The sequence below is a fragment of the Ambystoma mexicanum genome, chromosome 10 (genome assembly GCF_040938575.1).
Source record: "Ambystoma mexicanum isolate Mex_15411 chromosome 10, UKY_AmexF1_1, whole genome shotgun sequence".
In the NCBI taxonomy this organism is placed as follows: domain Eukaryota; kingdom Metazoa; phylum Chordata; class Amphibia; order Caudata; family Ambystomatidae; genus Ambystoma; species Ambystoma mexicanum.
Window position 1 is genome coordinate 1284986058 of NC_090932.1, and position 25746 is coordinate 1285011803.

The window sequence follows — 25746 nt, forward strand, 5'->3', positions numbered from 1 at the left end:
CCGCGAAAGATGACCTTTGCTGCCTCCCACACCGTCGGCATGTCTGTTTCCCCATTATCATTTGTTTCGAAGTATGCCGCCATTTCGCCTCTCAGGAAGTCCCTAAAGACTGGGTCTCTGAGAAGCACATCATTGCACCTCCAGTGGGTTGATCGAGGGGAGACGGGGAGAAACCAGCTCGCCACTAGGAGCTCGTGATTGGACCAGGTTATTGCCTCGACTCGTGGATCCGTGGCCACCCCGCCTCCCTCCTTAGAGGTCAGGAGCAGGTCAATTCTGGTGTATGTATAGTGTGGAGGGGAGAAAAATGTATAGCCTCCCGGTTCTGGGTGTGTCGCCCGCCAAACATCCTCCCAATAGTGTTCCCTCAGGAGAGTCTGGAATGGCCCTCATTACGACCCTTGCGGAAATCGACTGACCGGAGCGCCACAGCGTAAATAGCGTTTCCGCCATTGCACGAAGGAGCAAAGTGCGGCCCATTCCGACCCATCGGGCACGAGCACCACGGCATGGCGGAAGTGCTAAGTCCGCGATGGCGGAAAAGACCCCAAAACGGCCCACACCGCCGCCGTACGGGGCCCCAGGTGCAATACCGCCACCCCTCCTAGCGGTCACCGCAGTGTGCGCCTACCGGAAAGTACGGTGGCCGGAAATATACGGAAACGGAAGTTAAAACACGGGCCCGGAACGGGAAACATCCCGGCGTACACCTATAAATACACTAAAACCACACAACCACTAAAAACACTACCCTGAGACACACCCCACCCCGTCAACCACCCTAGCGAAACCAAGAAAAATGGGAAAAGCAGCGAAGAAAGCGTGCGACCGCAAGCGGCAGGTCCACTTCTCCCGTGAGGAACTCACCGTGCTAACAGAGACCCTCCAGGAGAATGCTGCCGTGGTCTTCTCCACGCAAATGACCAGGACGGCACTTGCAAACAAGAAGGCCATATGGGCTCTGGTGGCACAGCGGGTAAGTGCGGTGGGGACCGCACCCCGCACCCCACAGCAATGCCGCAAGCGATGGGACGACCTGCGGATACGCGTCCGCAGCATACTCTCTGCCAACCGCAACATTGCCACAGCCACCGGGGGAGGTCCTGAATCACCCATCAAGTTGACCCCCTGGGAAGAAATCTGTGCCTCCACCATCGGAATGGAGAGCATTGAGGGAGTCGGAGGGATGGAGAAAGGAGTGCAGACATCCGAAGATTCAGGTAGGTGGGCCAGATATAACAAGCCACACAGTCCATCCATGTGAAGCACCATGCGTCCACATAGTGCAACAGAAACACATGTCCAGGATAAGGTCCACACACATCGGCCTGATAGCGCACGTTAAAACCCACAATAAATACATAAATAATTAAAAACCCCTAATACACGCACTACACGTGCAGCAGGCACACCCAAACTGCAGGCTGCCAAACAACTGCACCCTCACTCCACACACAAATCAAAGCACCTCCAAGGCCCCGACCCAAATCACCCTCAGGTACCACCCCAAAGCATGTGATACAATGCCATTCCAATTCCCACAGACCCATCAATAACCCTCGCCCTCCTTTACTCCACCACAGGGTCCGATCCAAACGACGAGCCACAGGACACCCCTACCAGCACACCTGCAAAGAGGTCCAAGACCAACGGCCAGAGACCCTCCACCTCAGCTGCACGCATCAAGACACGGCAGCAGCACAAATCAGGTGGTAGCACAGAGGAGGGAACATCAACAGGCACCCCAGCAGCCAGCATGGCCACAACACCACCACCACAGGTCCCCCCAATGGATGCCACAGAAGGCACTGCCTCTGGTGGCAGCAGCACCATAGGTGACACCCCATTGATGGCAGCATGCTCGGACACAGAAGACGGGGATGTCGAGGTCAGATCCATCCATGACCTGTCCCAATCCCCCTGTCTGTCCCATCCCGAACAACATGAGGATACCACGCAGGGGCAGCCACAAGACGACGACTGGCCATCCCCCCCAAGCCCTGTGGCAAGGCAACATGAGGACAACAGCCCCTCTGTGACACCCCCGCAAATGGGCATGGCCCAGCAGAGGCAACAGTCCCTCGACAAGTTAATCGTCCAACAGCAGCAAATGGCCACACTCCTCAAGGACCATGCCGATGAATGTGGGGGCACCAAGGCAGACATAGAAACATCAACAGAGACACTTAGGGCAGAAATGGAGAGATGTACAGAGACGCTAAGGGCACAAATTGAGAGTAGCACCGAGAGCCTGAGAGTCCAAATGGAGAGTAGCACCGAGAGCCTGAGAGTCCAAATGGAGAGAAGCACCGAGAGCCTGAGGGGGCAACTGCATGCGACGTCCAAAGACGTATGTGCCGAACTTGCCGCAGTGCGCCGTGTGCTCACTGAGCTCTCGCAAACCCTTAGGGACATGCATGGACGTGAGCAGGCAGACACATCATCCGTTGCAAGTTCCGTCCAGGGCAGCCCCCAACGTAGATCAGGGAGGAACCTGCGCTCCACAGGCAGGGGTGCCCCTGATACCCGCAGAGGGGGCTTGCAATAGCGACAGGCCACTGACAATGAGCATCTTTGGACACTGGGGTTCGGGTGGGAGGTAGGAGGGTGGAGGGGGTGTGTTGGGCTCACTTGGGTGGCGGGTCGATAGGGTGTTCAACATGATATCACATATGCCATAAAAAGTGCACGATCACCCAATGAGATGTGTGGACATTGATCTTTGTGTACTAGGCCATCATAGGCGTACAGTCCATATTGTGCATGTCCCAGACACACGCAGTGCCACGAGTCCCGTGTCCATGTATCAGCCCCCAGGCGTGAGTACTAGAAGCATACATCAATGAGATGCTGACGGATGTCACGGCCCTCCGGTGCCTCGCAGACTCCTTGAGGTGCTGCCACATCCCCACCCTCATCATGACCATCATCCGGTGCTTGCAGTTCAGCGTCAGGGGGCATGGGCACATTTCTACGTACGCACATGTTGTGGAGCATGACACATGCCATGACCATCTTTGCAACCTTCTCATGGCGGTACAGGAGTGCCCCGCCAGACCTGCTGAGGCAGCGGAAACGAGTCTTCAGTAGGCCGAATGCCTGTTCTATGACTACACAGGTACGTGAGTGGGCATGGTTGTAGTCCTCCTCATGCAGGTCCCGTGGGTTCCGGACTGGTGTGAGGAGCCATCTCTTCAGTGGATATCCAGCATCACCTGTATGTGGACGATAAACGTAGGATGTGGAATGCCATTGATACGTACGCACACCCCCCCCCCTTCCTGCCAGTACATTGCCAAATCACATACCCCACATCATCATGCATGCAATGAGACTCACCGAGTAGCCAGGATCTGTACCCTGCGTGTCGCTCCATGTAGCGTGGTATGGTAGAGTTCCTCAAGACCATGGAATCATGGGTTGATCCAGGGAATCGGGCACAACAATGCGTAATGATCCTGTTGGAGTCACACACCATTTGTACATTCAGGGAATGAAATTGTTTTCGGTTGCGGTACTGGGCCTCCATGGCATGTGGGACGACCAATTCAACATGGGTGCAGTCGATGGCACCAATGCAACCCGGTATGCCGGCAAGTGCATGGAATCCCACTTTTGTGTTCGTAATTTCCTGCTCCGAGCGTGGTAGGGAGATGTAGTCGTCTGCGTGCTGCAGGAGGGCATCGAGCACTTGGAATAGTGTCCGTGAAAACAGTGGCTGTGATATGCCATGCAACTGTCCGACTGTGTGCTGGTAGGTGCCTGTGGCCAGGAAGTGGAGTACAGACATCACCTTCAGTAGGGGTGGGATTGCGGTTGGGCTATCTATCATGCTGACTAGGTCAGCCTGTGTCATGTCCGCTATGGACATGACACAGGCTGTCCCTGTGTCATTGCGGCTATGGTGTCCCGGTCCAGACGGTAGAGGGTGTGGATCTGCTCATCAGTGAGGTTGAACGGATGTGCTCGGAGGCGTGGGATTGCGGGCTGCCTGCGTGGTGGTAGTGGCTGTGCTGCTGGGCCTTGCTGGCCCTGCCTTGGCCTCCTCCTCCTCCTGCGTCTCCTCCGTGCGGCTGGTTGTAGTTGTTGTTCGTCTTCTTCTTGGAGTCGGAGCACTTGCAGTGCTATCAGGTCCCCCAGGGCCAACATCGCGAGTCCTGCCGGTAGCATTTCGCTGTGGTTGTGGGAGGAGACTGGCTGTGCAATTTATGTGTTTTCAGGCTGTATGGCCTCCACCTGTGGTGATTGATTCCACCTGTGCAAACGGCTCTCCCCTTTGGCCGAGCACGTCCCGCGCACTACGCTGCAATTCGGGTAATGGTATCTTGCTATTGCAATCATGTATTTGTACCCGATGGGCGTGTAAGATTGGTTGATATGTTCATTCTGCTGTGGTCCCATTGTTTCCCATACTATCTGTGCAGTCGCGAACGGACTTGTGAAGGGTCAGTGGAACGTAGTACTCGAGTAACGGTGGGCCCTCATGCATCACTGTACCGAGTTGCAACGACGGGCGGGGCGTCCCATTTGTGGCTGAAGGCAGTTGCCATTTTCACACACAGCCGCACTCGATGGAATAATTAGTGATTTCAAACGGCCACAGATGCCTTTTCGACGTGATGTTGCAAATGAGGAATTCGAAGGGCGGCGCTTTCGGTTTCCAGCTAGCGGCGAGGAGATGCCCACAGGTCTGACTGCAAATGTAACGTTCTATTGTTCTATGTCCTTGAGACAGGGCCCATGGCGAGGGAGCAATGATTGATATGAATAGTTTGGGATGCGCAATAGCTACGTGGGCGATGAGGCCGGCCATTCCCAAATACATGTTACTTCACAACACTGGATTTACGGGCTGGGGCACTGTGGATGTAGCAGGCTGCATTACGCACAGACTCAATGGACGTTTCTAATGTCATGTGAGTAATAATTCAGGCGTTTTGATCCCGGGATGAGGGAATGATGAATGGATGCATGGGCAGGTGATTTGGTGCAGAGTTTGCCATGTACAGGGCTTCTTGGGATCTATCCGCCTCCCCTACGCTATGTGATGCAGGGCTGCCATAGTGGGACCATCGTCTATCTGGCCTTGTTGAGCCCTCCCTGTCTCGACGCGCCCTCAGACACTTGTGTCCATGCACGTTAACATTCCCATCTGATGGATTCTGTTTTGGCAGACGCATGCACAGGTACACTCGTTCGTGATGGTGTTTACACCTAGGTATAGATGGTTATGAGTCGCAAGTGGCTTTGGGGTGTTGATGATCCTTTGGAGTGGGCTGGCATGCATATGGCTGTGGATTTCGTGTGCTCATTGAAGTGAGTTGTTCGAATGTAGTTCTGATGGCCATTCTGTTCTTGTTCTTTTCTTTTGGTTGACAGGTATCTCCTCCCCTTTTGCCACTGCCATCTGTATGCCACTCCTGCAGATGGATTTTACTCCCGACACCTGCTGCTTCGTGTTAATCGGTGGAGCAGCATTACGATCTTATGGGACGATCGCCAGTGGCCCACATGCCCTTACACAGTACTGGTGGCTCGGAGCAACATTTCGGCCTTTCAGCTGGACTAGTGCCTCCCCATTGGGACGGCCCTGCGGTTGTGTGCGCTTCCTTTTTGCCTTTTCGTACGTGATTGTGGCTCTGTGTACCATGATGGGACAGGGCGTCACACAAGTAGTGGCTGGTCTTTTCTTGCGGATGCAGCCCACAATGGTGAAATGTGTTTTGGAGTTCATGGCCTGATGGCTGTATGGGCTTGGTGATTTTGTTGTGCATTAAATTTCTATTCTGATTTGGGCCGTGTAGCGTTTTTCTTTGCAAGTGATGTGGCATGTGCCTATATGTGGGGCGATGTATTGTGAGGAGATCTGCATTGGGTTCCTGCTTCGGGGTTTAGTTGCGTGGTACTGTGCTGGGCGCGTTTGCCTACTGAGCCCGTGAGGTCAGGGATGGGGGCTGCCTATATGACAGTTTGGATGTTGTCATGCTCAGGGGCGGGGGATTGGGTTTTGTGTGACAGATGGCGGTCAGCCAGGTGGACTGGTGGAATGTTGTTATTTTCGGAATGTTGCTGGTCACAGGTGCCTGTGTTTGCGTGCGTTTCGGGGGGGGGGACTGTGGTCATGTCCATTGGGATGGCTTCTGTATTCGTGCCATCTGTGCCCTGCAGCTCCCATTGGCCCCTGTTGTGTTTCTTTTGTTCGTTGGCATGCATGGGTGCTTTGTACATTTCAATGGTTGCATTGTGACTTCATTGCACCTACAGGGAGTTGTACTTTGTGGGCAGGGAGCGGTGTACAGGCACTCAGTGGGGCCGTTTACGGTTGATTCGCGATGCCGTACTTCTCGCCATGGCGGAATGGTCCATTCCGCCATGCCTGATGGCGTTAGGTACATGTCCGCTAGGGTCGGAATTGGCGTACCGTTGCACCATGGTGGTGTTTGCGGTTTGGCATGGCGCGCGCGCGCGTGCTTAGTGCAGTTAGCGTTGGCGTTCACTACGGTGTCGCTAATGGCTTCGTACTTTGCGGTGACAGGTCATAGTCGCACCGAGCGCTATTCGATGGCGGTATTGCATTTCCGCCATCGTTTTCCCCTTTCCGCCAGGGTCGTAATGAGGGCCATTGTCTTTAGATGTCGCCTTGGGTTCAACCCCTCGGGCCGTCCACCAGTCTAGTTTGGGGTCCATTACAAGATTGAAGTCGCCCCCAAGGATCATGGCCCCTTCCGCCCATTCATCGATTACCCCCATAATTTGGGTTAGGAACCTAATCTGGCCAGAGTTGGGTGCATAGAGGGTGGCCAGAGTGATGCGTTCGCCCTCATGAGTGCCCTTGATTGCCAGGAACCGCCCCCCAAAGCCCCTCTTGGTTTCAATATTGGAGCGATGGAACGTTTTATTCAGGAGGATCCCTACCCCCTTCTTCTTTGAGCTTCTGTGGGATGCCCAGTAATTGGATCCAATGTCCCTTCCCCTTATGGGTGATTCCTTGCCCTGTCTATAGTGAGGTTCTTGGAGGAAGAGTACCATTAGTTGTTGTTTGCGAAACATGTTACTCGTCAGGGATCTCTTGTTCTGGGAGTTAAGGCCCTTGACATTAAGTGTGCCTATCTTGCCCTCAACCATTGTCATATGGGGAGGCCCCCTCTGTTTGTCCTGTGTCGCAGTGTTGCCCTGTAGTCTGTTTCCGCATTGTGAGCCCTAGTTTGATTCGGCTATTCCCCCCTCCCTTCCCCTGTGTTCCACACCCACCCTCCCCCACCCAGTCCTCCCCTCCCACGCCCTCCCCCATTCCCTTTTCCCTTTCATTGTAAGGCGTCCGTCCACGCCCCCCAACTGGTGTCGGGGTTGGTCAATGAACCACCAAGGACTCTTACCCCAGCCCCGGGTATTTCTTATGTTAGGGATCCCCATCTCTTGTTTTTCCGTATATATCGACCCCAACCATTACCTCGGTGGGGGTGGTCAGCACAGGAGCCAAAGAACCCCCCGGCCCCCACACCCACCCCAAGGTTCAAACTCAGCCCCACACCGGGAAAACCACAACCAAACCATTAACATTGCATCAAACTGCTTCCCGCCCTTCAACCTGGCGGGTTAAAACTCGCGCCAACGTGGCGCCCGGCCTTGGCCTCATGAGGCCAGGGCCCAATTTCCAGCTCTGCCAAAGCTTAGAATACAGGAGCATCAGTAGGGATCCTCAACCCCCGAGAGAGTGGTATAGTCATGAGTTCGGGCGGTCCTCGGAGGCCGTTGATGGGTGTCTTGTTTTCTGGAATTTGCGAGTACCCTTGACCTTAGACTTGCCGCTGAGCTTTCCCGGACCGACCGGGCCCCTAGGGAGATCTTGGGTGCCACCCACTCTGCCTCCAGAGGGAGCGGGCATGTCGCCAAGTAGGTCATCTGTGGCCCTCTGGATGTCCTCCTCCGAGACCAGATGGTACTTCTCTCCCTGCCATTCAAACGATAGATAAAAGGGGTGGCCCCAGCGGTATCTGACCCCCTTCCCCTGTAGCCATCTTGTGAGGGTGCCACATTTCTTCCTCATTAGTAGGGTGAGGGCTGAGAGGTCCTGAAATATGGACACCCTAGAGTCCCTGTATTGGATGTTGCCTAGGTTCTTCGCCTTCTCTAGGATCTTGGCTTTGTCTTTGTAGTGATGCAATCGAGCCAGCACCGAGCGCGGGCCCCTGCCCCCTCCGCCCGCCCGGTGGACCCTATCAAATTTGATCTCGCCTCCAGCACTCTCACCCAGGGCAATCCTTATGATGTCCAGTACTTTGCCCTCCAGACCTTGTGTGGTCTCGCCCTCGGATTCCACCAGCCCAAAAATGCGTAGGTTGCTCCTCCTTTCTCTATTTTCCATGTCGTCCACTTTGAACCGAAGTTCCTCCTCCCGCCGTTGCATATCCTGGAATCTGACCTCCATTTGTGTCTCGAGAAGTGCCGTGCAGAGCTGGTTATTTTCGACCCCCCTCCATCCGGTCCTCGAGGGTGGTGACTTTGGTGGTAAGGTCCGCCAATTTGGCCCCCATGTCCGTTCTCATCCCGCGTATCTCCTCTAGGATTATCTGGATATTATTTTGTATAGCCCCCAGGTCGGGGGGAGGGGTAGAGGTGCCCCCTGCCACCATTTCGCCCTCAGAAGCCACAAATTGGTATTTGGCGAGGTTCTCCCTCCAGCTCATGGGAAGAGCACTCCGGTGGGCTGTAGTTGTATCCAACCCACAATTTTGATCGTGGGAGGATGCAGTGTGTAGTTGACAACCCCGGAGGCGGGACGGGCAGGCACCTGGTGGACGAATGCCCCCCCGATGACGATCCCGAGCGATGGGCGCAGCCAGGCCGAAGCTTTCGTGTGTGGAACGTGGCCCAGTCGAGAAAGTGGGGGTCCGGTGTCGATGGGGTCCTCTGGTGTGCCTCCGGTGCCCTCTCCTCCCACAGTGTGCTCGCGGCGTCGTGTTCTGGTGGGGTGGTCGTGAGGGGAATGGTCCGATTGACCTCTCGCCAATAGTCCGTGGTCCCTTGTATTCCTCTGTGTATCGGCCTCTCTTTGTCGTAGGTCTCACCTCTCGGGGTCCCACCTTGACAGTCACTCTGGGTTCACTTCCCTTTTCTGCGCTCTCTTTGTCATCGGGGGAGGGGGGGAGCCAAAGCCGGGGCGAGAGAGAGGGGGGTGGGGGGAGGGCGCGCTCCCACGTCGGCCCCCCGATCCGTTGGTGTATTGGGGGCTGGGGCCGCTGCAGTCCCACCTCAAGCCCCGCTTGACCCAGAGGGGGAGAGTCAAGATTGGGGGGGGCGCGCTCCCGCGTCGGCCTCCCGGGATTCACTGGTGCAGTAGGGGCTAGGGCCGCCACGGACCCGCTTCGGGCCCCGTTCGTCCCCCAAGAGGGGGGGTCAAGGCTAGAAAAGGGGGGGGGCTTCGCACCCGCGTCGGCCTCCGGGGTTCGTGGGGGTGTCTGGGGTCGCTGTCCCACGTCGAGCCCCGGGCGTCCTCAGGTAAGGAGGTTGAAGCCGGGGGGGCGCGTTCCTGCGTCGCCCCTCTGGGTCCGTGGGTGTGCCGGGGGCGATCTCACCTCTCGCGCCGGGCCGACGCGCTGCACTGTGGGTCCGGGCTTCAGGTTGTGTCCTCGCTCGGCCCCAGGTCCCGCGTCCAATCTCCGCCTCAGCCTCCGCACTCTCCGTGTCACGTCTGGTCCCTCCTTCTCCGGGTCTGGCGTGGCTGGTGTGGCCTACGGCCGAGCTCCACTCCAGGGTGTGGGGGGAGGGGCCGGCGAATCCCTCGGGCGGCCGAACTCGGCGAAGCCTTAACGGTCGAGGGTCGGAGTTGGACCCAGCTGGGGGCCGAGGGTTCCCACAATCTCATGGGGGGGTCTCGAGGAGGATGGGGCCCCCACACTTCTTTGCTGCCAGCAATTACCCGGGGCTGGGTACGGAGCTCTCAGCTCAGGCAGCCATGTTGCCTGCGCCCCCTGGTGGCCTGGTTGCTGTAACTATTGATAGACAAGTAGGTTTGTATAAGTATGGTTTCATGGCGTTTATGAGTTTGGTTGTATGAGCTGATGAGGATGTGATAGCGCTAACCTGTCTAGTCTGGGATAGAGTGGAGTCTAAGTAGACCCGCAGTGCCTTGACGGCTGTGGACACGGGGATAATGGAGTTGTCAATGGTAAAGTTGGTGGACAATTTATGAAGTTTGACTAGGGTATTCTTTTATCCTAATATCATTATTCTGTCTTATCACCATTGAGGCAGAGGCCATTGACCGCCATCGAGGCCTGGATGGTGGAATAAGTTGTATGAATCGCCTCAGCGTCTTTGTGGGATGAGCCGGAGAGAGGTGGGAGTACCTGTGTATCATCAGCGTAATTCGTATACCCGATACCAAGTGAGTCAAGCTTGTCGAAGAGAGGCTTTGTGGAAAAGTTGTATAACGTGGGTGCTGTGCAAGATCTCTGTGGGACTCTGCAATGGATGGTGGTGGGAGTAGCGTTTGTTATGTCCGAGAAAACTTTCATTGCTCTTCCTTTGAGGAAAGAGGTGACCCAGAAAGCTGCTTCTTTGGAGAAGTTAGCTGAATGTGTAAGGTGAGATGATAGAGTCTTGTGGTCAACCAGATAGAAGGTGGCCGAGAGATCTAAGAGTAGCAGAAGGGCTGGCTTGCCTTTGTCCATGATTTGGGTGATCTGGTTCTTTAGATCCACCAGGGCTGTTTCTGTGTCGTGTCCTTTCCCAAAACCAGATTGCCTAGTCCCTAAGTTACAGTGGGTTTCCAGGAAGTGTTGGCTCTGGCTATGTGCGGCTTTGTCCAATAACTTAAGGAGGAAAGTAACAGTGGTTATCGGTCTGTAGTTATTTGGTTGTAGAGGGTCGAGAGTCGGCTTTTTTAGGAGGGGGCGGACCCAAGCTTCTTTGAGGCTGGCCGAGATAATGCCTATTCTGAAGGAAGCATTAATGAATGCCGTAAAGAGCGGTGCAAAGTGGTCTGCACAGTCCTTGATGAGCTTAGGTGGGCATATGTCCCCTTTACATGGGGAGGGTTTGAGGTTTTTGATTGGGTTCATAACGTCTAATTCAGTGATTTCCCTGAAGGAGAAGACAGGTTTGGTGGTTTTGGTTGAGGTGGGAGTTGAGTTGGTTAGCTTAGTCCCCGTATGCGGCAGTAGGGCTTTGCAGTGGTCCTGAATTTTCTTTTGGAGGAGATCGATTTTATAACCAAGTGATTGGAGAATAACCAAGTGATTGGATTTAAAGATAACATACACATCTAATTGCTTCGGTAATTTGTGTATTTAAAGCCCAGGTATCATCACCCTTTAAGCAAAAACGACCACCAGGGGACCAGGCGGTAGTAGACTATGCCACTCCCCTTCCCCAACTCTCATTTTGGCAGGTGGGGATGGGGGGGCTGGGAACCCGATTAGCTCAACGGTGTCGCATCCATGCACCCACCGCCTTGTTGTCATTATTAACCCCAGAAAATCCTAAGAATGTCTGAGGTCTGTCCTGTACAGCAGGGTTGACTTGGTGCAGCAAATGCCAGCCATTGCATTTTGCTGACCCCTGGAAACTATAGAGCATTCAATGATGCTCTACTTATAAATGTGACTATTTACCTCAGCAACAAACCTCAGTGGCAGAAGACAGAACCCTGCCCATATCAATATATTCCCACCGGTGCCTAACTCTTCCCATGTGGCCAAAGACTTTTACATTGCTCCCCTCTCCTGCTCATTAGCGTCTCTTTGAGAAACTATATATAAATATATATCCTCAATAGTGGGGTGGAAGATGGATGCAATGGGACAAAGGACGTTATAATATTGATGAAGGCGAGGAATTCCTCAAGGCAATAGTTCTCCTGTGTGAAGACAACTGTATGACACACGGGGAGAGGTATTGACCAGAAGATGGAAGCAGGGGACGTAGTGGAGACAGGATATCCCGAGGAGGATCACAAAAGGTCTGTAGCCACAAACAGAACCCAGTTCCTATAGGATAAGAGGTACAGTTACCACCAAAGGCCAAAAAAGAACATGAAACCCTCAATATCTATCAAGGACTGAAGCACTAACCTGTGCTTGAGATGCTTGAGATGCAGAACCTTCGAACAAAATCAAGAAAACACAGGAACCCAGGTCGTTTCCTATAACACAAGATTCGAAGATTCGAAGAGTCAAACCCCAGACAAAGAATAAGAAGAAGTGTATACCAGTTAGATGTCTAGGCAAAGAAGTGGAAAAACACTTACCACTGTCCGGGTGATGTAAGTCAAGAGAAAAAATGCTTCTTTTCCACCAAAGCAGCAGAGTAGGGAAAAATCCAAAAAGTACACTAATCATGGCCAGTCTCTAGTTCCCACAAAGCCACAAAGACTGATGGCACGAGGATGCCTAGCCCTAAGGTGGTCAGTCTCTAGTCCTCACAGGACCACCAGACACGATGGCACGAGGATGCCTAGACAAGGTGAGGAATGGTAGATCAGAAGCTGGAAAGGAGATAAGCTTTCTGGGTAGGGATGGATCGCACTCCCATGTAAACTGCCAAGTATGTAAACGTAGGCGACAGCACAGCGGGGTATGAGGGCAGCTGTTTTAGGAATACCTGTCTTCTCCGGAGGAACTGTACTGATGCTGGTGTTGTGTGGGTGAAAAGATGAAATGCTTACTTTCTCTGGATTCACCGGTCTGATGCTGCTGATGCGTAGACGTTGTGAGATGTAACGCTTTCAGGGTTCGCAGCGTAACAATAGGAATGAAACAATTCTCGAAGTAGAAGGAGGAGCAAGGTCTGGCAACGTGCGGGCAAATCCAAAATCACAAACGACAAGCAAAGAGGAATCCAGAAGACAGGCCAGAGAACGATAACCAAACAGACAATAACTAAACCAAAGTAGGTCAGGCAAAAGCAAATCCAATAATCCGATAGCGCTGAATCAAGACAGAACGAAATGTAGCAACTCGCAATTAGGAGCAGCACGGAATAGTTCCGGGATCCCTTAAGTGCCTGTTGTCACGTGCCGTACGTGAGGGAAACGTTGCTGACAACGGCTTAGTCGCTGTGGCAACCTGCAGCGTTCCAGGATACGAGTCCTGGCAGTCAAAAAGAAACGTTGAGCCAGCGATCGTGTTCCACATGGGGAAGGCATCCTGACACCTAATGTACATGTCGTCCTGCAGTTATCCCAGACTCTGCTAGAAGTGACAGTTGTCAACACAGCAGGCCGTGGTTTCCTAACAGGGGAGCATTGGGTATTCATGGTCCCACTCACGATCTGCTCGAACTGTACTCCAGACCCTCAAAACTTTGAGGCTGGCTCCTGGAAATGGCAAAAAGATACAAGAGGATTGCACCTAGATGGGAGCAGGAGGCATTTAGGCGAACAGCAGTAAAGCTGATGCATGTGGAATCATTGGATGGAATTGAGAGGCGTGTAAAGAACACATGACTAAAATCATGCTCTATATTCTAGAGATTATTTGAAAAATGCACAAATTGCCTGCTAATCCATCTTGACACTTTATAAATCTGTATTGTATGTCTTGTTAATATGCATATATACTGAACCAAATCACCACTGTATTACTATCGGAGCGCCCAGGCTTGTCCATGGAGTGGCGCATTGTGCCCCCACCTGGGGCATGCAGACCATAGCCTGCTGGAAGAAAGAAAATGAGCGAGGGAAAGATAAGAGGGAGGGAAAGTGGGAAAGTAGATACTAAAACACAAGGAGGGAGAGCTGTAGCAGAGGAAGAATGTTTTGTGATACCCTGGGTGCATGCCCGGCCTGTTAGGTGGACCATGGTTATGCAAAAGGGACACTTTATCCCCTAAAGTGTTGTGATAATTGGTTGTGTTTCGAAGGCAGATTTGGAGAATTGTATGCCAGCACACAATGTAATAGTAACAAAGTAGAGTAAATAGTAGAATTATAGCTCTAGCCTGCCATTCTGAATGCAAACCTACGTTTACCATCATGCTAAGTAATGGGAGCCTAAAAATGTCTGTTTTGCAACTGCAGTATCAAGATTTAAAGAAACTCTCTGAAATAAAATTCCGTGTTCATCTGCTTGTAGGAATTGTTCGTTAGAGCATTCATTGTTATGCACCAATCCATTTTCTAATCAGTTAATATTCAAACCTTTTAAGGGAAATGCCACAGACCATACCCACCCTATTCCCGCACACTGCTGTGACTGCCACCATCTAACGTCAATCATGCTTAAATGGAGAAAGAAAACAAAGACATACCGGAGCAGAGGTCATCTGACCTTGGAAGCTACAGTAAGAGGTTGAGCACTGTGAACAGCATAACTCTATGTGTGCAGTGGGCTACTACTGCTCGGGTGTGGGCTTTTGGGTTCCCTGATTTTGAGAATCTGGAGAAGCAATTTTTCCTGAATTCTGAATCTGAGGAAATCCAGACCAATTCCAGTACTGTCTACACTTGCAACCCAGGTCCTACAGTACGCGTAATGTACCATCGAACTATTCTCACAAGTCAACCTAACCTGATTATATATCTCGAAATTACACTCCTACACATTTTATCTTACAACTGTAATGATGTTCTACACACAACATAGCATACCTTTAAGGCTGGCCAGTTAAAATCTAACACTTAACCTCTAAAGTTGCCAACTGCGATGGCCTTGACGACCAACAGCTAAAATTGCACTTTGCATTGGGTAGTGTTGCACTGGAACTTTATTTTGCAGTTAATAGATGGTCCCAAAAAAGACCCAGACATAAATCATTCAACCATGCAAAAGGGAGGGCGATAGTGTTGCTTAAAAAGGGTCAACTACAGCATTTAAGCCAAACCGCTCAAAAACTTAAATGTTTCCAGTGACGACTGGTGCATTTTTTAATTCGAGGGGTGTAAATCTTTTCCACAAAAATACATATGCAACCAAGCATGACGAGCACAAACCCAAACCAATCAAAGGGAGTTCTGAGTGGTTCCCTTTTTAAAAAAATGGGTTAAAATGGTGCATTGTATAGCATACTTTCTCTGAAAAACTGGGTCAAAAGCCCACAGTTCACATTTTGTTTTGTTGGGTAACACATGAGAAAATCTAATAGATGCAAGTCACCAACATCGCACAGAGCATTTTCGAACTCACATTTTGCCCACAATATATGCCAGTATATAAAACATTTTCATGCTGGCTGTGCTCAAACATGTGCATGCAGTCTGCATAAATACATGCAGAATAACCATATAAGAACATGCTCCTCTTGGCCTTGCCAGTAAAACATGCCGTGCCTTAGTTAAAAAATATATCCAGACTAGCTGCACCAATGTAGGTAGTCTACCCTCGGAATAACACTCATCATGTTTAGTTTACCCTCGCTGCCCAGTAAAACATGCCATTCCATAGGAAAAAAATATAGCCAGAAAGGCTGCAGCAATGTAGGTCAGTCTAGCCACATAACAACAATTATGTTTGCTTTAATCATGGTCCCTAGTAAAAATGCAATGCTAGTGCCACAGTAAGAATTTATAACCAGACAAGCTTCAGCAACATGGGCCAGACTAGCTATATAAGAATACTTATGATGTTTGCTTTAACTTTCATACCCAGTGAGTGATAATGCCTTGCCAGAAGCATAAAATGTAACCAGATTGTCTGTAGCAATGCAGTCCGGTCTAGCCCCATAACAACACATATTGTTATGTGGCTAGACTGGACTACATTGCAGCAGCCAGGCTTGTTACAATTTCTGCCTAAGGCATGGGTTTTTTACGTGGCATCATGGTTAAAGCAAACATAAGTGCTATTATGTGGCTAGACAGACTTACATTGCTGCAGCCAGCCTGGTTACATTTTCTGACTCTGGCATGGCATTTTCAATCATGCTAGAAGCATAAAACGTAACCAGGCTGGCTGCAGCAATGGATAATCTCTAAAATAAAGCTACTTGTGAAGATCCAGGAATGAGACGCAGGCACAGAGGACATATAGTCCTCTGGAGGATATCTCAGGAGCAACGCGATAGCCTTGGAAGCAAGACAACACGGAGCAACACAGGTTTGATCCCCGGGTCCGTGCTTAGAAACCTCTGGGTATTAAGCACATTATAAATAACCAATTTTAATAATAATAATAATAATAATAATAATAATAATAATAATGGTTTTGGTTATAGAATTTTATTAAAAGGAAAAGTAGGTTAGAAAATGCTTCACTGTCCCTAATCTAGGAGGTATTTCCCTACCTCAACCAAAACTAAGGGTCTGTTCAGTGTCAAGATGTCAAATTAAATGTATGTGTTGTGTCCAAAATCGTATCCTCACCCTCACATTCTAAAACTAACTCTAAGGTGCAAAATGAATTGTTTTTGCTTCTTGAAGTGCACACATGTTCAAAACCAAAACAAAAGTTCAAACTCCAACACAAAAGTTCTAAATGGTCAATGTTCACAGCTCCAGTGTATGGCTCTCTTCCCCAGATTTCTCTGCAGGAAATGCAAAGCTGAAAACAAAAGAATAATCCAAGTTCCTTGTAGTTCAAGAGACTCTTCCTTTCCTCTAGTTGTAATCCACTCCCAGGTAAATGCTCCCTTCCCCTCGGTTTCTCTCCACATTCAAGATAACTTAAAGTCCCATGGAAATGGGTCTTCCTTTGAATTCTCTTTTAACTGTACTGCAGTTTGGGTGTGGGTCTCAGGCACACAGGACACCTGGTATCCTCCACCGCCAGGTTTTCTTCCTCATTCAAATGCAATTCACAATCCCCAAAGGCATGGGTCTTCTTTGGGATTCTCTTGAACAGTTTTTTGTATACACTTGACTTTTCCTCTTGTACTCTCCTCCTACTAGGACTTTCATGCAGCTTGTTCTACACACTTGACTTGGCCTGTTGTACTCTCCTGCCACGACGTTCCTGAAGCTTATTCGACACAATTGACTTGCCAGATCTTAACACACAGTATCCCTTTGGTTTATCTCTTTTGGTTCTCCCCAAGTTCGTATTGTGGGTCCCAGACCCCAATTCCGCTGTCTGGGGCCTTTGGTCTCTTGCCAGACGGTGCTTCAGTGTCCCAACCTTTTCCCTGGGCTCACCGATTTGCTTCCGGCGCTTCTGTGGCTCTCCCAATTCCATGTTGGGTGGTTCTCTGCCTCCTGCATCTCTCGTGGCCAATGCAAGCACCTCCGACAGGCATTCGGTTTACGGTTGCAGTTCCAGTTCCCTCGGCCCTCGTAAAGCACAACTTATTTCCTCGCGTCCTGCCACAGCCTCTGCAGAGCTGCCTTTGGTTATCTGCACACCAGGTTTCCTTCTTGCTCCTTTCTGTCGTTCGGACTTCTGCACCGCCGCCAGTACCTCGCTCTGCCTGGCACTGGAGAACTCCATGCTTCCTTTGCCAGCAGGGTTTTGACCCGTGCCAGACCAATTGGATTGTCCCAACAACTAGACCACTGATATTTATTTATTTAGGAGTAATCATTACTACTCCGCGACTCTTCCTCGTCTCAGTTTCTGTCATGTTGCTTTCCATGTGATATTGAGGAGGTTGGTGTTGGTTCTCTTTAGGAATAATCATTACTACTCCCTGCCTCTTCCTCATCCCAGTTTCTGTAATGCTGTTTTCCCTGTGTTATTGAGGAATACTGGATATAGGCTTAGCAAGTGTTTGAGGGAATTGAATTGAATTGAATTGATATTTTATTTATATCGCCCTCATACACCAGTGTTTTTCAATATACAAGGGAGTTTATCAATATGCCATCAAGGCATGTGGAAGGGAGGGACCATTCCTAAAAGGGAATGGGGGATATGTGCCTTCATTTGATGATGCCATACCATCAACAAATAGTCTCGATCCCCCATGTGGTCCTCCCTCATGTAGCTGCCCCCAGGATCAGAATCATGTAGCGGCTGCTGTCCCCTGGCCACGTGAGGAGAAGCTAGCTCAGGGAAAGGAGAGATGACATCATCAGATTCATTGCATATGCCTGCGTTTAGGCATAGTGCATGGTACTACTTATGATAATGACCGTCACATCTCAATTGATATTGCACATGTTTCAGCTCCTTTGAGCCAGCTCTGCTGTGGAAGGTGATGTGCATTCTGGTCAGCCGGGTGTAGCCCACCAAATGGCAGGACAGGAACCTGTAGGGCTGGGCCTCCTATTTCTTCTCTTGGTGAGGGCAGGTTACACCCTCCACCCAAAACAGCTGCACAGCAGGTAACAGTCATGAGCCTGGGCACCAAAGGAGCATACCCATTCAAATGGAGTAGCCTCCCACCAGGGTCCTGCATCCCTATTAGCCTGATAGGCATGAGTGCTCCGGTCAATGGACGGAGGTTTCAACCATTTTTGTTCCCACTGTCCCTCTCTCTCTCTTTCCTGTCCCCTCCACTTCCTCTGGAGCAAAGCACTTTGCCTGTGACATCAGGAGAGTAACTTCTCCATTCACAAGCAGGAAATTGACCGCTTAAGCAGGCTAGCTTTAGTCCAATCACCTGAGGACTTGTTCTCAGGTGAGCTCTGTTCCCTACACCAAAATCTGGTCAGCAGTGCCTTGTCACAGGTGGAGAATCTTGCTCTCGCTGTTAATAACCAAAGGAGGGAGATGCTACAACCCTCCATTCTGATTGCGGAACCCCCTAGTGTATTGGACAAATTAAACCAACCTCTAAATCATATGAAAACACAAATTATATCAAATACATTTTATTATTAAAATTCATGTTCATTACCAATCAACAATATGTAAAATGCACCACCCGGTGCGCTACAGGCTGCCACAGAGGCCCCAAACTGGCCAGCGTCCAGACCTCTCCGCACCAGACGGTGATAGATTCACTGACGGGGTGACAATACGTCTGCCAGGCGTCATGATGTCATCGCCTCACACTGAGCTGAGTATAAGACGGTCTGTTCGGCATTTCCAAGATTCTTCTGGCAGCAGCTATTAGCGAAATCCTTGGATATGCTGCTTTCGAAATATCGCATTGAAATAAGTGGCACGGAAAGAGAGCACAGGAAACAACGGAATCAGGAGAGGGCGCCATGATGTTGTTAACAAGTGGCTACACAGATACATAAGTGATGAGCACACAGTATGGAGGATGGCAAATGGATTTTGAGGGATGCGAATAATGGGATGTTGTGCTTTTTGAGCAAGACCCTAAGACCTGGCAAGTTGTAATGCCAGCATCCCAGAGAGAACACACAAAGGTATGTTGCAACTTTTATCACTGGGGGATGGGGCATAATAAAGTTTGTGTAATTGTATCTCTGCATAAGAGATCATACAGCGTTGCTGATAGTGAAGGGGATCAATAGCAAGCCAAAACTTTGCTGTTTCGATTTTCCGGGAGTGTAATTTGCAGCGTAATTGTCAGGTTCTGCTCGACCATCTTCTCTCCCCGCCACCTATTCCGTGTTTTAATTACTGGGGAATGACATTTCTGGTCAGGGGTGTGAACAGGGCTCCTGTTCCTATGCGTGCAAAGTGTTCTGCAAGTGCTTGACCTACATGGCATGCACTGTAGTGAAGGGATAAGAATTTAAGGGCGGCTCGTCCATAATGCCCCATTTTCGACGAGCTGCCATGCCAGCCCAGTCCAAGCACTAAGCACTCCTTTAGCTGCAACAAACAGGTGAAAGAGCGCTCCTCTGCTGGCTTGAATGTATCAGGTTTGGCAAACATAAGTGTTGTTACATCCTAGGCGGGGCTGCATTACTGCAACCAGTATGGTTACGTTTTATGCTACTGACAAAACATTATTTACTGAGCATCAAGGTTAAAGCAAATGATATGATATGATATTTTATTTGTATCGCGCTTGTACACAAGTGTTTCAGAGCGCGACATGATAAGTGTTGTCATGTGGCATGACTTGACTGCATTGCTGCAGTCTGGTTATGATTTCTCACTGTGGCATTGGCATGGCACTTTTTTCTGGACATCATGGTTAAAGCAAACATGTGTTGTGACATGGCTACACAAGCCTACATTGCTGCAGGCAGTCTAGTTACGTTTTGTACTTGTGGAATGGCATTTTAAACTGGGCATCAATGGTAAACTAAACATGAGCGTTATTACCAGGCTAGACAGGCCTACATTGGTGCAGCTAGTATAGATATATTCCCGAACAGTGGCATGGCATTTTGTACTGGCAAAGCCAACAGAATCATGCTCTTATATTTCATTGCATTTTCCCATTTGTATGGCCTCAAAGCATGTTGTGGTAGGAATGCCCTCAGGGACCGAAGTACAGGTATGGGAAAGTTCTCAGAGGGGGCTTAAGATGTGTATGTGCATTTTGCCAGATTAGGACTTAGGGACGCTCCATTAAGCAACCCAAGAGCTCAGGCATGTGGATGGGTGATGAGGGAGGTCACAATGGAACGCTAGTGCAGGAGACTCGATATGTACCCAGCTAGACAGAAATTTGTCATAGGTTGTGGCTGTATTCTAATTGCAGATGTGTTGAGGCAAGTCTGGTGTTTCAGTGTGAAATGGTTATGTGACTATCTAGACCGAATTTGTCGTATTCGTAGCTTCATTCTAAAGTGTGAGGCTATGACAATACTGCCACATATTGGTGCAGCCTGCATTGACATGTATGGGCACAGCCAGCTTGAAATGTTTTTTTATACTGGTGTATATTGTGGCCAAAGTCCTCCTGAAATTTTTCTCAGAAACTATGATGTAAATGCACCATTTAATCGATTTTTAAAAAAATGTTCTCGGCGGGAGAACACCCTTGAGTCATGCTTGTTGCTTCAGTTTCCCACGCTATGCTGCGTCACTTATGCATTTTCCAGGGAAACATTTACGCCCGCCAATTAAAAACTTCACCAATCGCCACTGATACCCCGCTTACAAAACATCATGCCTGAGAAGCATATTTGTGGCCGCAGAAGTCGAGAATGAGTATCACAATAGCTATAACAAGCTTGAAGGTTCAGCAAGGCCCCCTTCCAAACATCCAATTGCAATCTACCCCGTGGTAAAAGTAAGACTGATGTCACTGGCCCCTTGAATACATGGTAAAAGAGTGGAAATATGGAATGCTATTGGTTGATTATCTCTGCACGTGATAGAGCTCCACTTAGTCCCTTATATCAACACCTACACTGTAATTTCAATGCTTAGAGACATATATAGGAAACAAGGCTTACCCAAGAAAATAGTCACAGATAATGGAGTGCAATTAATGTCAATTGAAATAAGTGTTCCTGGAAGAGAACAACATATCCCAATATAAAGTGGCTCCTTATCACCCACAGGCTGGCCAAGTTCAGCGAAAAAACACATTTATCAAAGGAAGCCTTTAAGTTATGGCTGCTTCTTACAAAGATCCTTTCAACGTGGTAATTAAAGATGTAGAAGCCTACAGACTCACTCCTAACCCAGTCACAAGGGCTTCTCCATTTCATGTGACATGGGGAAGACATGCATGTTTGAGCCTGATACCTGTAAGGCTGCTGGACATCATAGATGGCCCATCAGTCTCCATAGAAGACATGGTGTGGTGAGTCAAATAGAAAGAAATGGCACAGAAATCCCAATACGAATGACGCAATGCAGTACAATTACCCGATGGGTGAAGAAGGAGACTGTAAAGATTTGGCTGAACCACAAAGAGCACCAGAGCCTGCCCAGGTCAAGCTCTCCCAAACAAGTAGTAAAGAGGGTTAACAACTATGTACTCACAATTGATAGCATTGTGTGGATCCTGGATAGAAGTTGCACAGCTCGTCTTTAATGTACGATGGGGCTCTGACCCACCACCCACTATGGATGATACAAGCCAGCCCTGTGAAAATAATGAGCACTATCTTAGCTGCAACAAGTAGCTGAGGAAGTGCTCCTGTGTTGGCTTTAATTCTTAAAGGGAAACGTGGCTTCCCTGTGACAGTTCTAAGTAACACAATGCCTATGACCAAATGGTTATGTAAGGCCAGAGATATTTTGCTTCCACAGCCTTGCATAGTCCACTGAAGGCTTGGATGTGGGAAGGAGGTGCCCCATTGGCTCTCTGCACATTGTGGGCCTGTGGTGTAGCTCCGGCATTAAGGGTAAAGCAAACATGATATGTGTTATTACATGGCTAGGCTGGCCTACATTGTTGCAGCCAACCTAGATATATTTTCTTACTGTGGCATGACATTTCTCACTGGCATCAAGGGTAACGCGAACATGACAAATATTATTACATGGCTAGACTTCCCTACATTCATGCAGACAGTCTGGTTATATTTTTCTACTGTGGCATGGTTGCTTTTACTGGGCATCAAGGGTAAAATAAACATGATAAATGTTTTTGTGTGGCTAGACTGGCCCACATTGGCGCATTTAGTCTGGTTATATTTTCTGACTTTGGCATTGCATTTTGTACTGGGCAACAAAGGTGAAAGAGTTATTAGGTGGCTAGACGGGCCTACATTGGTGCAGCCAGTCTGGTCATATATTCTTACAGTTCCATGTAATTTCATCACGGTATGTTTTTTCTCAGGGTTTTTTACAGCAAATTTGTTAACGAAAAAAACCATCACATTATTTAAAAATTATTTTTGGGGGGTTCACTCCCAAAACCCCCCATTCCCGTTCATTTTTTTATCTGTTCCCAAACACCCACATTCCATGTATACAATTTTCTAACCACCCAAAAAATGTTATGGTTTATTTTTCAATAAAACATTTTCTGTAAAATAACCTGCGAAAAAACGTCCCTTGATGAAAGGATGTTGTACCATTCTTACTGTGGCATGGCATGTTATATTTTACTGGCAAAACCAACAGAAATATGTCTTAAATGGTAGTTCTCGCACATATTGGTGCAGCCTGCAAGGGCATGTATGGCACAGCCAATGTGAAAAAAATGTTTTAAATACCGGAATAGGTGGTGGGCAAAGGAATTATAAAAAGGAGTTGAAAACGCACCTCTGCCCTATTGGTAACTTGAATCTGTTGGATGTTTTTATGAGTTACCATACAAACAGTTTGCAAACTGTGTGGCTTTCTACCCAATTATTCCTAGACATTGTGCTGTAAAATAGAGCATTTGAATGATTATTTTAAACATTTTCTTAGAGTATATTCCCCTGAACACCTCTTGGTTGGTTCAGGCATCTTGGCATGGTTCAGGCATCCACGGCTTGGGTTCTCCCACATATTCACTGGAAACATTTTAACGCCTCCAATTAAAACTTGCTGATGGAGAAAGTTCTGATGTACGGCAGGAGTGAAGAGGAAGCTAATAAAGCACAGAGGGAGCATATAGGGACAAAAAGACCTTTAAAGAAAATATAGATGAAGGCGCACACATGAGCAATGACAAAGAGCAGGACATAGAAGGACAAGCAGTTTCAGCAACAATTAGCATTGAGATGGACAGCACTGCCATGGCACAGCACCAGGAACAAGAAGCTCACAAAGACTGGTCACTTGGAACACAGAGAAAAGAACCACGCATTTCAACACTCTATTCCAATAGATCAGCTCACAATAAAAAACTGGCAATCAGATTCAAGGACTTTAAAATGTGATTGATAGACACATGCACTGGTGCTGTTGAAAGAGAAGGAGGCATGTGAAAGGGTGCAACATACACGGTGGAACATCTATTTTGTACCTTGAGTGACGTGGAATTGCAGGGTCATGGTGGGCAAGCATGCATGTCAGAGAAGCGTGCAAAGCTGGCAGTAAGGCATGGAGCGGGGACCAGAGTGGATGCTTTCTCTCTACCAACCCACATTCTTACTATTAAAGAATACTTACTACAGCAATATACTTTTATAACAAAGTATCTGCATCAAGGACATGTTCTGAGCACTCAGTGAGTGTGCAAACCTCATTATCTCAGCCCACTCTTTACAAGGCCCCCAGGAGTGGGGTATATCTTAAAGCTAACCAGCCTCAAACCCTGTGCATGGAAGGATGTACACATTACAACATAACAGTCAATCCTATTTGTATCTGTGTATTTGTATTTATTAGAAGAACAGGGATGTCCATTGCGATCACAATTTGCTCACAATAACACATTTACAGATGGCAAAGGCATTTTCATGCCAGGCGAGTGTACTTTAGCACAAGTGGTCAGTTTGTGAGGGTGTGAAACAAAGTGGGACATGCCAGGGACAAAACAAAACAAGAAAATAAATATATAGAAATATTTATTGGGTGAAACCAAAAACTGGATTGATACATTGAAAGCTTCAGGCATAGAGCGACACCCGCTTTACTGGACAAATGCATTAAACACTCCTATACCTTTATGTCTCCAGAAAGGTGGCCTGTAATATCTCTGAACAGCAACATTAGTATTACAATGAAACCAACAGACAAAGGAGGAGCAGTTGTCAAAATTAACACCTATTACTATGTGTAGGAGGCACATAGGCAACATTCTGACACATGATCTTAGAAAAAGATGCATGTAGACCCAGCAAAACAATATAAAAGATAACTCCAATATAATTGAGAACTCAGCAGGATCATCAAGAAACCTCTGAATGATTTCCAGGAACACATTCAAGCCTACTACTAGATAACCCAATACCTGGTACTTTCAACATGCTCTGAAAATATGCACAGAAAACCACCCTGGGTGCCCAATCATCCCTGAATGGCACACTACTGGCAACCATGGATGTGGATTCACTGAACACAAACATTCCCCACATCAATGGCACTGAGACGTGTAACAATGCTCCTGGCAATCACAACCCACTTGCTGGCACTATAGGCAAGTGAATAGAATTCATTTTGACCCAAAACTATTTCACAGTTATTGCTTATACTTATCTCCAAACAATGGGGACGGCTATGGGTACCCAAATGGCACCACAGTATGTACATTTATTCATGGCACAATTCGAGACAGATTTCCTTGGCACCTGTGACTGAGGACCTTTTAGGTACTTGCACTACATCAATGGCTATATAGGGCCCCTTCCAAATGGCACACTACTGGCAACGCCCCTTCCAAATGGCACACTACTGGCAACCATGGATGTGGATTCACTCAACACAAACATTCCCCACATCAATGGCACTGAGACGTGTAACACTGCTCCTGGCAATCACAACCCACTTGCTGGCACTATAGGCAAGTGAATAGAATTCATTTTGACCCAAAACTATTTCACAGTTATTGCTTATACTTATCTCCAAACAATGGGGACGGCTATGGGTACCCAAATGGCACCACAGTATGTACATTTATTCATGGCACAATTCGAGACAGATTTCCTTGGCACCTGTGACTGAGGACCTTTTAGGTACTTGCACTACATCAATGGCTATATAGGGCCCCTTCCAAATGGCACACTACTGGCAACGCCCCTTCCAAATGGCACACTACTGGCAACCATGGATGTGGATTCACTCAACACAAACATTCCCCACATCAATGGCACTGAGACGTGTAACAATGCTCCTGGCGATCACAACCCACTTGCTGGCACTATAGGCAAGTGAATAGAATTCATCTTGACCCACAAATATTTCACATTTATTGCTGATACTTATCTCCAAACAATGGGGACGGCTATGGGTACCCAAATGGCACCACAGTATGTACATTTATTCATGGCACAATTCGAGACAGATTTCCTTGGCACCTGTGACTGAGGACCTTTTAGGTACTTGCACTACATCAATGATATCCTCCTGATTTGGTCTGCTGGTTAGCAGGGCCTCGTAAACCTCCACAGACGATGTAATAAATTCCACGCAACCATTATTCTTAAAAAGTACATTTCCGCAACACCAC

General features: G+C 48.7%; 1 protein-coding gene across 1 annotated transcript in view; it reads left to right on the forward strand.

Moving 5' to 3' along the window:
* CABP7 (calcium binding protein 7) overlaps positions 1-25746 on the forward strand; it is a 935960-nt gene that overhangs the window by 544451 nt on the left and 365763 nt on the right. The window lies entirely within an intron of this gene.